The sequence below is a fragment of the Nansenia antarctica genome (genome assembly GCF_963989245.1).
Source record: "Nansenia antarctica genome assembly, chromosome: 4".
In the NCBI taxonomy this organism is placed as follows: domain Eukaryota; kingdom Metazoa; phylum Chordata; class Actinopteri; order Argentiniformes; family Microstomatidae; genus Nansenia; species Nansenia antarctica.
In genome coordinates, this window is record NC_137689.1 from 56900845 (window position 1) to 56912211 (window position 11367).

Below are 11367 nucleotides of genomic sequence, written 5' to 3' on the forward strand. Positions count from 1 at the left end.
CAAACTTTTGGCCTGTACTGTAGATAGATCGATAGATCGATAGATAGGTATTGGAGTGGCCATCACAAAGCCCTGACCTCAATCCTATAGAAGATGTGTGGGCAGAACTGAAAAAGCGTGTGCGAGCAAGGAGGCCTACAAACCTGACTCAGTTACACCAGTTCTGTCAGGAGGAATGGGCCAAAATTCCACCAACTTATTGTGGGAAGCTTGTGGAAGGCTACAATTTAACGGCAATGCTACCAAATACTAAGTGTACGTATGTACATTTCTGATCCTCTGGGAATGTGATGACAGAAATAAAATCTGAACTTATTCTCTCTACTCTCTACTAGTATCCTGACATTTCATATTCTTAAGATAAAGTAGTGATCCTAACCTAAGGCAGCCCAACTGGTCTGTTTCTTTAGGAATCCATTAATTTCCATGTATCCTCAGTTAAATTGCTCTCTGATTAATACTAAACTTAGCACTCTAATTAATTAATTAGACATAGTTATAATTGTTATGATTAATAACTGTCCGCACCGTGGGTAACAGTCATCACTTTATTATCTCCTCACATCGCCATCTTGCACACCAACAACACGTGTCAACCGGGGGGTAACTCCACACACTTCCGGTGTCTCTTAAAGGTGCAGTCCCACATACATAACATTTACCCCCCCCCACAGGAACCAGAAGAACACAATGAATAACACAACATTATAATTATCAAACTTATTTTTTCTTTTTTTTTTTTTTTAAACTTAATGAACTGGGTAGACTGCCAGTCACCCACTGAACAGGCTATGCCCTAAACCCTACCCTTGGGTTCACCAGTCCACGGCATAGTCCCTCAGGTGTGCTGGTCTGACCCGGGCACGGGCCGGACGAGCCTCTGGGCGAACCCCGGCCTCCACCAGTTCAGGTGGGAACTCAGCTGGACCCTGCGGTTGTTCTGGGTCTATGATGGGAGGCGATGCCACCTTCCGAAGCCGGCTTGCGTGCCACCGTGATCCGTCGTCCAGGCGAAACGAGGCTGGGCCCAGCTGAGCGGTGACCTTCATCGGCGCAGACCAGAACGAGAGCAGCTTGTGGTCCCGGTTAGGGCGGCGAATCCTGACCCAGTCCCCCTCTGTGAAGGGAGGTATTCTCACCCTCCGTCTCCTATCGAACCGCTGCTTCATCCGCCACTGTGCGTCTGCGACCCTGGCGCTCTGGCAGGGTGCTGCTGCTGGCGTGGCGACCGCTGGGGCCCGCAGCCGATTGAGAGGAAGCTGCAGCTCACGGCCCATCATCAGGAGTGCTGGGGAGCTGCCGGTAGTTGAGTGTGGCGTTGCTCTGTAGTGAAGCAGGGTGCGGAGCAGCGCGGCTGAGAACGGCAGGCCATCTGCCAGGTGTGCTCTGACCCCATTCTTCAGAGTCTGGTTAAAACGCTCGACCCCCCCATTTGCCTCCGGGTGGTAGAACGCCGTTCGTATGTGGTTGATCCCCCTTTCCTCCACGAAGACGGCAAACTCCGCTGAGACAAACTGCGGGCCATTATCCGTTGTGATGGCGTTTGGATTGCCCCACCGAGCAAACAGAGAGGAGAGGAAGTCAGTGACCACCCGAGCTGTTACGGACCCCGTGGCGACCACCTCTGGCCACTTTGAGTGGAGGTCGTAGGCCACTAGGAGGAAACGTTGGTGGTGTGGGACGCCATGAAGTTCGCCACATATGTCCAGCTGGATGTGCTCCCAAGGCGTGGGTGGCCACTGCAAGGGCTGTAGGGGTGGTGAGGGTGGCGGGCCCGTCTTCCCACTGACCAGGCAGGCCGTGCACTCCTTCACCATCATCTCGATATCACGGTCTATGCCCGGCCACCACACCAAATCCCTGCAGCGCTGCTTCACCTTTACAATGCCCAGGTGGCCCTCGTGCGCCATGGCGAGGACGCGCGCCCTGAGGTCGCTGGGGATGAACGTGCGGAGCCCCCGGGCCACACAGACACCGTTCCAGCAGGTCAGTTCATTCCTGACCCGATGAAAAGGCGCCAGCTCCTCCGGCACTTTCGTGGGCCAACCCTCCCGGATGTAAGTGCGGAGATGGGAGAGCGTGGGGTCCTCTGTCGACGCGCGCTGAAGGTCCTCCAGGGAAACCGTGGCCTGGAGTGGGGCGTGCAGCATGAGCACGAGCTCTGACTCCATCTCGTCTGGGCCCTTGTTGGGCAACGGGCCGGGGTTGGGGCCGCCGAGTGCTGGGACGGGGGTGGCTCGGGAGAGCAGGTCAGCCACTACATTTTCCCTGCCGGGGGTAAACAGTGTGGTGAAATCATACGGTTGAAGCCTCTCCGACCAGCGGTAGATCCTCAGCGGCTTGTGGCCCGAACCTGAAGTAGCGAGCAGGGCCGTGAGAGCCTGGTGGTCAGTTCGCAATGTAAAGTGTCGCCCGTACACATACATATGCCACCGCTCGCACGCCCAGACGCAGGCTAGCGCCTCCCGCTCCCCCACCGAGTACTTTTGTTCAGCTGTGTTGAGGGACCGAGAGGCGAATGCCACCGGGCGTTCCGTGCCCCCCTGGATCTGGGACAGCACCGCCCCGATCGCCGTGTTGGATGCATCACACGTCACGAGTGTGGGGCTCGCCAGGTCAAAGAATGCCAGCACCGGCGGCGAGGTCAGCTGCTTCTTCAGTTGGTGAATAGCAGCAGAGCAGGCCGGGGTCCACTCCCAGACCGCGTCCTGTTTCAATAGTTCACGCAGTGGGGAGGTGGTCATGGAGTATCGGGGAAGGAAACGCAGGTAGTAGGCCGTCATCCCAAGAAACGAAGCCAGCTGAGCTGGGCAGGACGGCTCTGGCAGGCGCAGCACAGCCTCAACGTTAGAGTGTAGCGGGCTGAGTCCGTCGGCGGTCAGGCGGAACCCCACGAACTCGATGACCGGAGTGGCGAAGGTGCACTTTTCCCCATTTAGCGTGAGGTTGTGGCTGGCGAGGACGTCCAACACCCTCGCCAGGCGCTCGTCATGGACGTCCGGTGTCGCACCATGGACCACTATGTCGTCCAGGAAGATGACCACGCCCGGGATGCCGGCGAAGATGGTGGTCATGATCTTCTGGAAACAGCTGGGGGCTGAGCTGAGACCGAAGGGCATGCGGGTGTAGCGGAACACCCCGCCATGCGTCACGAAAGCTGTCAGGTTGCGGCTGTCGGGGTGCAGCGGAACCTGTAGGTAGCCTTGGCGAAGGTCGAGTTTCGAGAACACAGAGGAACCGTAGAAATGTGCAGCCAGCTCCTCCACCGTGGGCAGCGGGTACCTGTCCGGGATCACTGCCTTGTTGACTGACCTGAGATCGATGCACGGACGCAGGCCCCCTGACTTTTTCTTTACCACCACCAGGTTCGAAATCCATGGGGAGGCATCGACACGCTCGATGATGCCCGCATCCGAGAGTTTCTGGAGCTCGGCGGTGACGTCGTCGCGTAGGGCGAGGGGCAGGCGGCGTATGGGCTGTATCACCGGATGCACCTCGGGCTTGAGGAGGGGCTGGTGGTTGAAGGCGGTGAGGCAGCCCAAACCGCTGAATAGAGCAGGCCAGCGTTGTTCCCACGGCGAGCCGACAGACAAGATGGCGGATCCAACATTGTCCATGAGGGTGAAACCCAGCTCGCAAAACAAATCAAAACCCATGAGGTTAGAACCCTGGTGAGACACCTGAAAGGTGAATGAGGGGAGGGCCTTAGTCCCGTAACGCACAGTGAAGGCGATTGTGCCCACCATGTCTATTTTGCAGCACCCATAGCCATATAGGTCCTCGGCGTTGGCAGTGAGCGTTCGGAGTGGAAAGAGCCGCCGTACCGTGGCAGCGTTCATGAGCGACCTGGAGGCCCCCGTATCCACCAGCAGTGGGAGGCGAACCCCATCCAGCTCAACAGTGCACCACTTAGCCGGTCGGGGGGTGGCAGTCACTGAATGGATGGTCGTCTGTGTGGGCCGTCCCGGTGTACCTTGTGGCCGTGGACTGTCTGTTGTGGGGGTAGAGCGGCAGACCCGGGCAAAATGGTTCTGCCTGCCACAGCGCTGACACTGCTGCCCCTTGGCAGGGCAGTTTGGTGCTCGGCTTTGGTGTGATGATGAGCCACAATTACCACAGGCCCGGCGTGTTGTCGTACCCTGGCGTGCAGCAAAGTTCACATCGAGGCCGTCCTCTGGGAAACCGGACTCGGAAGGCTCCGTGGGCGGTGCCACCATTTGAGTTAGTAGCATGGGTCTGGGGGGAAACGAGCTGGAGGTGGGCGCTAGCTGTGACTTCAAGGCTGCTGCTGACTCGAGCTGGAATGCTAAATCCACAGCTTTAGCTAAAGTTAGGTCGTCTGGCATCATTAACAACTTGTCTCTGAGCTTTGAGTTATTAGTGTGTTCAGCCAGCTGATCCCGTATCAGTTCGTCTTCCAGCACCCCGAATTTACAGAGGCTGGCTAGTCCCCTCAGATCAGCCACGTAATGGTGGATAGACTCACCCGTCTGCTGCCGACGTTGGCGAAACATTATCCGCCGGAGCATTACATTCTGTGGAGCAGCAAAATGTCCATTGAGCAGTGTCACACAGTCCGCGTATCTCGGAGCGGGTCCGAGAGTCCGAAAAATCCGCTGTCCCTCGCTGCCCAGTGAGTGAATTAGCAGGGCTTTTCTTCGTTGGTCACTAGCACCGGCCAACCCGGCGGCTATTATGAACGTTTCGAAGGACTCACACCAGCGAATCCACGGGACCGGTGGATCGCCCGGCAGGGCGAGGAACGGGGGAAGAGGTGAGAGTAGAGAATCCATAATCCTCGTCGCCAATGTTATGATTAATAACTGTCCGCACCGTGGGTAACAGTCATCACTTTATTATCTCCTCACATCGCCATCTTGCACACCAACAACACGTGTCAACCGGGGGGTAACTCCACACACTTCCGGTGTCTCTTAAAGGTGCAGTCCCACATACATAACAATAATAAAACAGACCAACTCCATAGAATGCCTCAGACAATTGTGGGTTTCTGGCCATCTGTAGGTCTACCTGCTTCTTCGTGCGTGTCCATTTTGAGGGTCATGCATTGTTCTGCACAATGTGAAGCCTGTGAGGCAGAAGAGAGGGAGAGAGGCTCTGCCAGGACAGAAGACAGTAGGACAACAGCAGGCACCCATTATACACTTCAATTGTATCTGAGGTGGATTGGGTTGATTGAACATCCAGCAAGGACAAAGTACTCTCTCTCTCTCTCTCTCTCTCTCTCTCTCTCTCTCTCTCTCTCTCTCTCTCTCTCTCTCTCTCTCTCTCTCTCTCTCTCTCTCTCTCTCTCTCTCTCTCTCTCTCTCTCTCTCTCTCTCTTTCTCGCTCTCTCTCTCTCTCTCTCTCTCTCTCTCTCTCTCTCTCTCTCTCTCTCTCTCTCTCTCTCTCTCTCTCTCTCTCTCTCTCTCTCTCTCTCTCTCTCTCTCTCTAGAACAGTCGTGACCAATCTCTCCAGAAATAGGTAAAACATAAAGGCTGAATGAAAACCAATCCCCTCAGACTCTCACCCCCAGAATCCTTTGCACCAGCTAGAAAGAGACACACACATGGTATTGCTCAAAGAAATGTACCTGATAAAAAAGGGTGCCATATACTGTAGATTTGATTAATTCAGTATACATGTTTATTAATGGTTACATACAATGAATACCAAAATAACATATTGTACATTGGATTTATTTCTCCTGCCTAATTCTGACTACCAAGAATCATGTTAGCATTTGCTTGGTACAAGACTGCCCTCGTGTGGTCACATGTGTAATACCTCGCTTGTGTGTTTCAGATCAAACATGAAGCAGGATCATTGCTTGTCAAAATGAATCTTCAAGTATCAATATAGTGCTACTCTACAAACCTTGAAGAATGTAAATAAAATATTTTACCATCTTTAAATAGAACTAGTTCATCTTCTTTTTTTTCATGCATATTGTTTAATGTCCTGTATTTTCTACAATTTCAGAGAGTATTCAATAGACGTTAATTCTATACAAATATACCTAATAGAAAGAGCATGAATCCATGAGCCTAGATGTTCATTCTGTTGATCTCAACTTCTTCTGCCTTCACCAGTCATGCTCTCCAGCGCCTACTCCCTGACTCCTTGCTGTTCTGCAGAATACTGCAATATTCCCATCCTAAACTCTCTCACCTGGTGTTACAGAATGTAAAGAAAATGTCATGAACATGACTAGTTTGAAGGTGTGAAAACTAAATGTACAGGCTTTACAGAATGTATGCTCTGTCTATGCACTACACTAGAGTGCACAGCAAGTTTTAGGGAAATAATATGAGAAAGAATGAATGCGACATAAATTACAGTGATAAATCCCAATCTGAAACACATTCCAGGCAATGAATGAGCAATTTACCACTTACTTTTTGGCGTCCTTTTGTAAATGGTTGTTTATTATCTGTGTGGGTCAGGAATCATTTCAATTAACATGGATTATACAGTTGTAAAATAACAAAATTGTGCCTCAAGAGGCCAAATACCTATCTTATAACCTCTATTTAACCTCAGATTCAAATAACACAGTGGTGCTGAGGGATGGGGCTGGAAAAATGTAACCACTCTCAAACTCAGACAAAGCTAAGGATGCGATCAAATGTGATGTGATCAAAATAGTTACAGTTTGAACCATGTTTTGAAGCTGTATACAGTGTCTGTTTAATATGACGTTGTGTTGGCATGATCATTAGTAACTGTCAGAGAAACTACATTAGTATGGTTACTAGAAGCTTTCTGTCACCTGTCCTGTGTGGGATGACTGTATGTCTTCCCGTCTGGAGGTCGGTCCGGTGAGGTTAGGAAGCTGAGGGTCTGAGAATGAATCAGAGACCCTCTGAGTTGGGTCTGACTGTTGGGTCAGTGTTGGGTTGGTGTGGCTCAGGGTTGGTATCGCTACAGTAAACAAAATGAGCAGGGAAACAAAATATGAATAAACAAGTTATCCACAGACAGAATACAGATAGTAGATGAGGCACCAGAACTTACATTTAGACTGAACAGAGGGAGTGCCTTTGGTGTTTTGGCCATTTCTTAGCGATGGGGTGTCCTGGGAGGAGGATGCATTTGGTATAATCGTTTTAGAGGTAGTGGATTGGTGTGCTTTAAGCCCGCCCAGCCCTTTAGTGGCCTCGTTTTGCTTGCTGCTTCTATATCCCTCTTTACCATGATGTACCATGTTTGGCTGTGTTGCTGTGAGGTTCCTCACTGGAGCAGAGAGCTCACCTGGACACACTGAGGCAAGAGAGGAGCCACTCCTGCTCTGAGATGTACTCTCATGGTGGGATGTCTTGCTCTTTGTGGCAGGGATTGAAGTTTGATTCCCCTCTCTCCCCTTCACAGGGGCACTTCTGTGGGTCCGAGGGATCCCTATGGGTTTGGTCTTGGAAGGGCAGCTTTTTGGTCTGGGTGTGTCTGGTTTATGGTAACACTGTCTCATCTTGCCATCTGAATCCTTCATGAGTTTTCCCTCCAGGTTGGTAGCGGTGCTTGGGGTGGGCCGCTTGAATAGGCACACAGGACTCTTGTGGGAAGGGGTCTTAGATAGTACATGTGTGTCCGCATGAGCCTTGGACATTGGGTTTGAGTGTTTGGTCAGCACAGGTTTCTCCTGATGAAGGCCTCTAGAGCCTGGTGCAGGCTTCTGCTCTCTGTCTCTACAGCTAGGAAGTGGGGATTTTACTTTCCTCCCAGTATCCTCCTTCAGCTTTGCTACACAAGCAGTGTTTGAAGAGCCTTCTGGGATAGAATGAGTGTCACTGGAAGACATCTTGTTAGGCCGCCTTGTGGTGGATAGAGCATCTTGTGAGACTACAGTATTTACAGCACTCTGTGGTGTGGGTGGTTTCTTAAAATCAGTTTTGTGTTTGCGCTTCTCTGATGATACAGGGATCTTTGATGGAATCAAATTAGACACCTTTGTTTTAGGATTTTTTTTCAATGTTCCAGCATCTTGGCAAGCCTTGAGTTTCTGTGGTGTGGTAGTTGAATGAGTAGATGTCTTACACAGTGACTTCTCACTGCTTTTATGAACATGCCTTTTTTTGCTCTGTGTTGCTTCCTCAAGGAAGGTAATTAAGGATGGGGTTGGTTCACATTCTGACAAACGACATTGAGCAGTTGAGGAAACATCAGGTTGGATTTGGATAAGTTTTGGGCTGTGGAGGAGAATGCTGCCATCAGATGCTGGGGAGGCAGAACTACTACTGTCAAGCTGGCGACGCCATGATCGGCGGTTGAAACTCCTCGCCCCTCGGTTGGGCGGCATTGGGCCTTTCTCTGACTGTGGGCTCCTTTTCCTCTTCCTCTTCCTCTTCCTATCCTGGTAGAGGTTACAGCCAGACTTTACCTTCCCACCACACAAAGGACCGTCGGAGGGTTTCGCCAGACCACCAGAAGAACCTGCTATCAAATCGGAAGCAAGGAAATAAGGATTATCATTTTCCTGGTGGATAGTGAGTTGGACTGATGATCAGAAGGTCATGAGTTCAAATCCCATCTGGGAACACCACCACTAGTGTGCCAGGGGAAAAAAAAAACATTACTCCAGGGAGACTGTCCCTGTAATCTCTAATTGTACGTTGCATTGGATAAAAGCATCTGCTAAATGGTTTAATATGCAAAAGAGGTAATGGCAGATAGGTTGGTAATGCACAAAAAAGACCATGATTCTTCATGTCTCAAATGTCCCTACCTTTTTCAGCAAAATTCCTATTTGATGTCTCCTAGGGAAACAAGAATGAGAGAAGATCAATATCTTACTACGAGAGCAGACGTTTGTTCAGATTGATTTTCAATTCAGTTGTGGTTTGAAAAAAAGAAATGGGTTGCTTACATGCAAATGAATAATCCTCTCGCGTCGGTTTATGGGCCGAGTGGGGGACGGGGACGAGACAGGCGAGGGCGACGTCTCAGACGTGACCACCTGCATGGCCCTGACACAGCAGAACAGGGAGCCACCATCCCCTTCTCCTTTCTCATCTCCAGCCTCAGCACCCTGCACCGTAGTATAAGATCTACGGGACTTTATAGAGTTTAAGGGGGTCTGATGTGCAGAGGGGGACAGCTTGCATATGGGTGGTCTGGGTGTGAGGGGCCTGTTGATCTTCTGACGCTGGGTTCCCTCCGGAACGGTGAACCTCACTTGTTTATTATTGGAGCAGGGGGTATGTTTCTTATGGATGACCTGCTGTTTTGGACGAGATCTACGACGAAGAGGACAGGCTTTAGTGTATTTGGTCAAAGGTTTGTCATATGGTTCTCCTTTCCAATTTGACAACACTGGCATAGCAATCTTTTTCTTAGCTGGCAGATCAGCTAAGAGCCCCTGGTGCACAGGGGTAGATCTTCTTGAGCTAAGGCCTGATGGAGGAAGAGGATTGGGCAGCATGGAGGTAGTAGACAACCCCTTTCCTGCATCACTGGATGATGGGACAGCTGGACAAAGAAATGTTAACCAGAACAATCAAATCTCTGTAGTAAACGGATATAGCTAGCAACAGACAATCCATACAAAAAACGGTATTGATCATCAAATTTGAATAACTGTTTTTCTCGGGGAGAGCTGTATGAAAGATTGAATTGAATATGACCACAAATTGAATTGTATTTCACAGATCTGAATTGTATTTGACAGATTGAATTTAATCTGAGCACAAACTGAATTGTATTCGACAGATTGAATTGTATTCAATTCAGTTTTCATTATTTTCATTCAGTTTTCAAATTCAGTTTCTCTAAATACAATTCGTTTTTTCTCAAAATACAATTCAGTTCTCTAAATGGTTTAATATGCAAAAGAGGTAATGGCAGTTGGTAATGCACAAAAAAGACCATGATTCTTCATGTCTCAAATGTCCCTACCTTTTTCAGCAAAATTCCTATTTGATGTCTCCTAGGGAAACAAGAATGAGAGAAGATCAATATCTTACTACGAGAGCAGACGTTTGTTCAGATTGATTTTCAATTCAGTTGTGGTTTGAAAAAAAGAAATGGGTTGCTTACATGCAAATGAATAATCCTCTCGCGTCGGTTTATGGGCCGAGTGGGGGACGGGGACGAGACAGGCGAGGGCGACGTCTCAGACGTGACCACCTGCATGGCCCTGACACAGCAGAACAGGGAGCCACCATCCCCTTCTCCTTTCTCATCTCCAGCCTCAGCACCCTGCACCGTAGTATAAGATCTACGGGGGTTTATAGAGTTTAAGGGGGTCTGATGTGCAGAGGGGGACAGCTTGCATATGGGTGGTCTGGGTGTGAGGGGCCTGTTGATCTTCTGACGCTGGGTTCCCTCCGGAACGGTGAACCTCACTTGTTTATTATTGGAGCAGGGGGTATGTTTCTTATGGATGACCTGCTGTTTTGGACGAGATCTACGACGAAGAGGACAGGCTTTAGTGTATTTGGTCAAAGGTTTGTCATATGGTTCTCCTTTCCAATTTGACAACACTGGCATAGCAATCTTTTTCTTAGCTGGCAGATCAGCTAAGAGCCCCTGGCTAAGGCCTGATGGAGGAAGAGGATTGGGCAGCATGGAGGTAGTAGACATCCCCTCTCCTGCATCACTGGATGATGGGACAGCTGGACAAAGAAATGTTAACCAGAACAATCAAATCTCTGTAGTAAACGGATATAGCTAGCAACAGACAATCCATACAAAAAACTGTATTGATCATCAAATTTGAATAACTGTTTTTCTCAGGGAGAGCTGTATGAAAGATTTCCCTATCCTTTCCCAACATCATTCTTGCTTAACACAGGTTGTTATATGTAGGCAACTGCAGCCAAGCCTCTAAATGAATCAGTAAATATTAAGATAATTTCTACAATTTATGACAACTTAAATAGACTACATAGTATCCCAATTACAGACAGACTGATAAATAGATGCATTAAAAAGGATCCTCACCAGCTAAATGTACATTCTCCCTCACATTGCCTTCCCTCTGGATCCTAGAAAAGCAATTGTGAGATTAGGCCTACTTAGGCTAATTGTTGAACTACGCTAATACCAAAATGTAGCTAGCAAACTAGTTGTTTCGCTTCTCTAGCAATAGGCCTTATGATATATAATAATATAGCCTAATATAATAATTATGTCAACAAAAACTCTTCTAACTTCCCCTTCTCACATGATTGTATATTGCATGCATGATTAAGACATTTTTAGTTTTGATTTAGCAGCGTTGTAACGAACTTCTGCTAGCCCAGATGACCTTGCAGTGATCACGCGACTTTGAGGCCAGTTTGAGTGGCTATTGATATTATCATGTAGCGAACACAAGTAATGAACAGAACTGTTGTGTTCAGACCCACCGTTTCCCCTTTGGCTGAGAA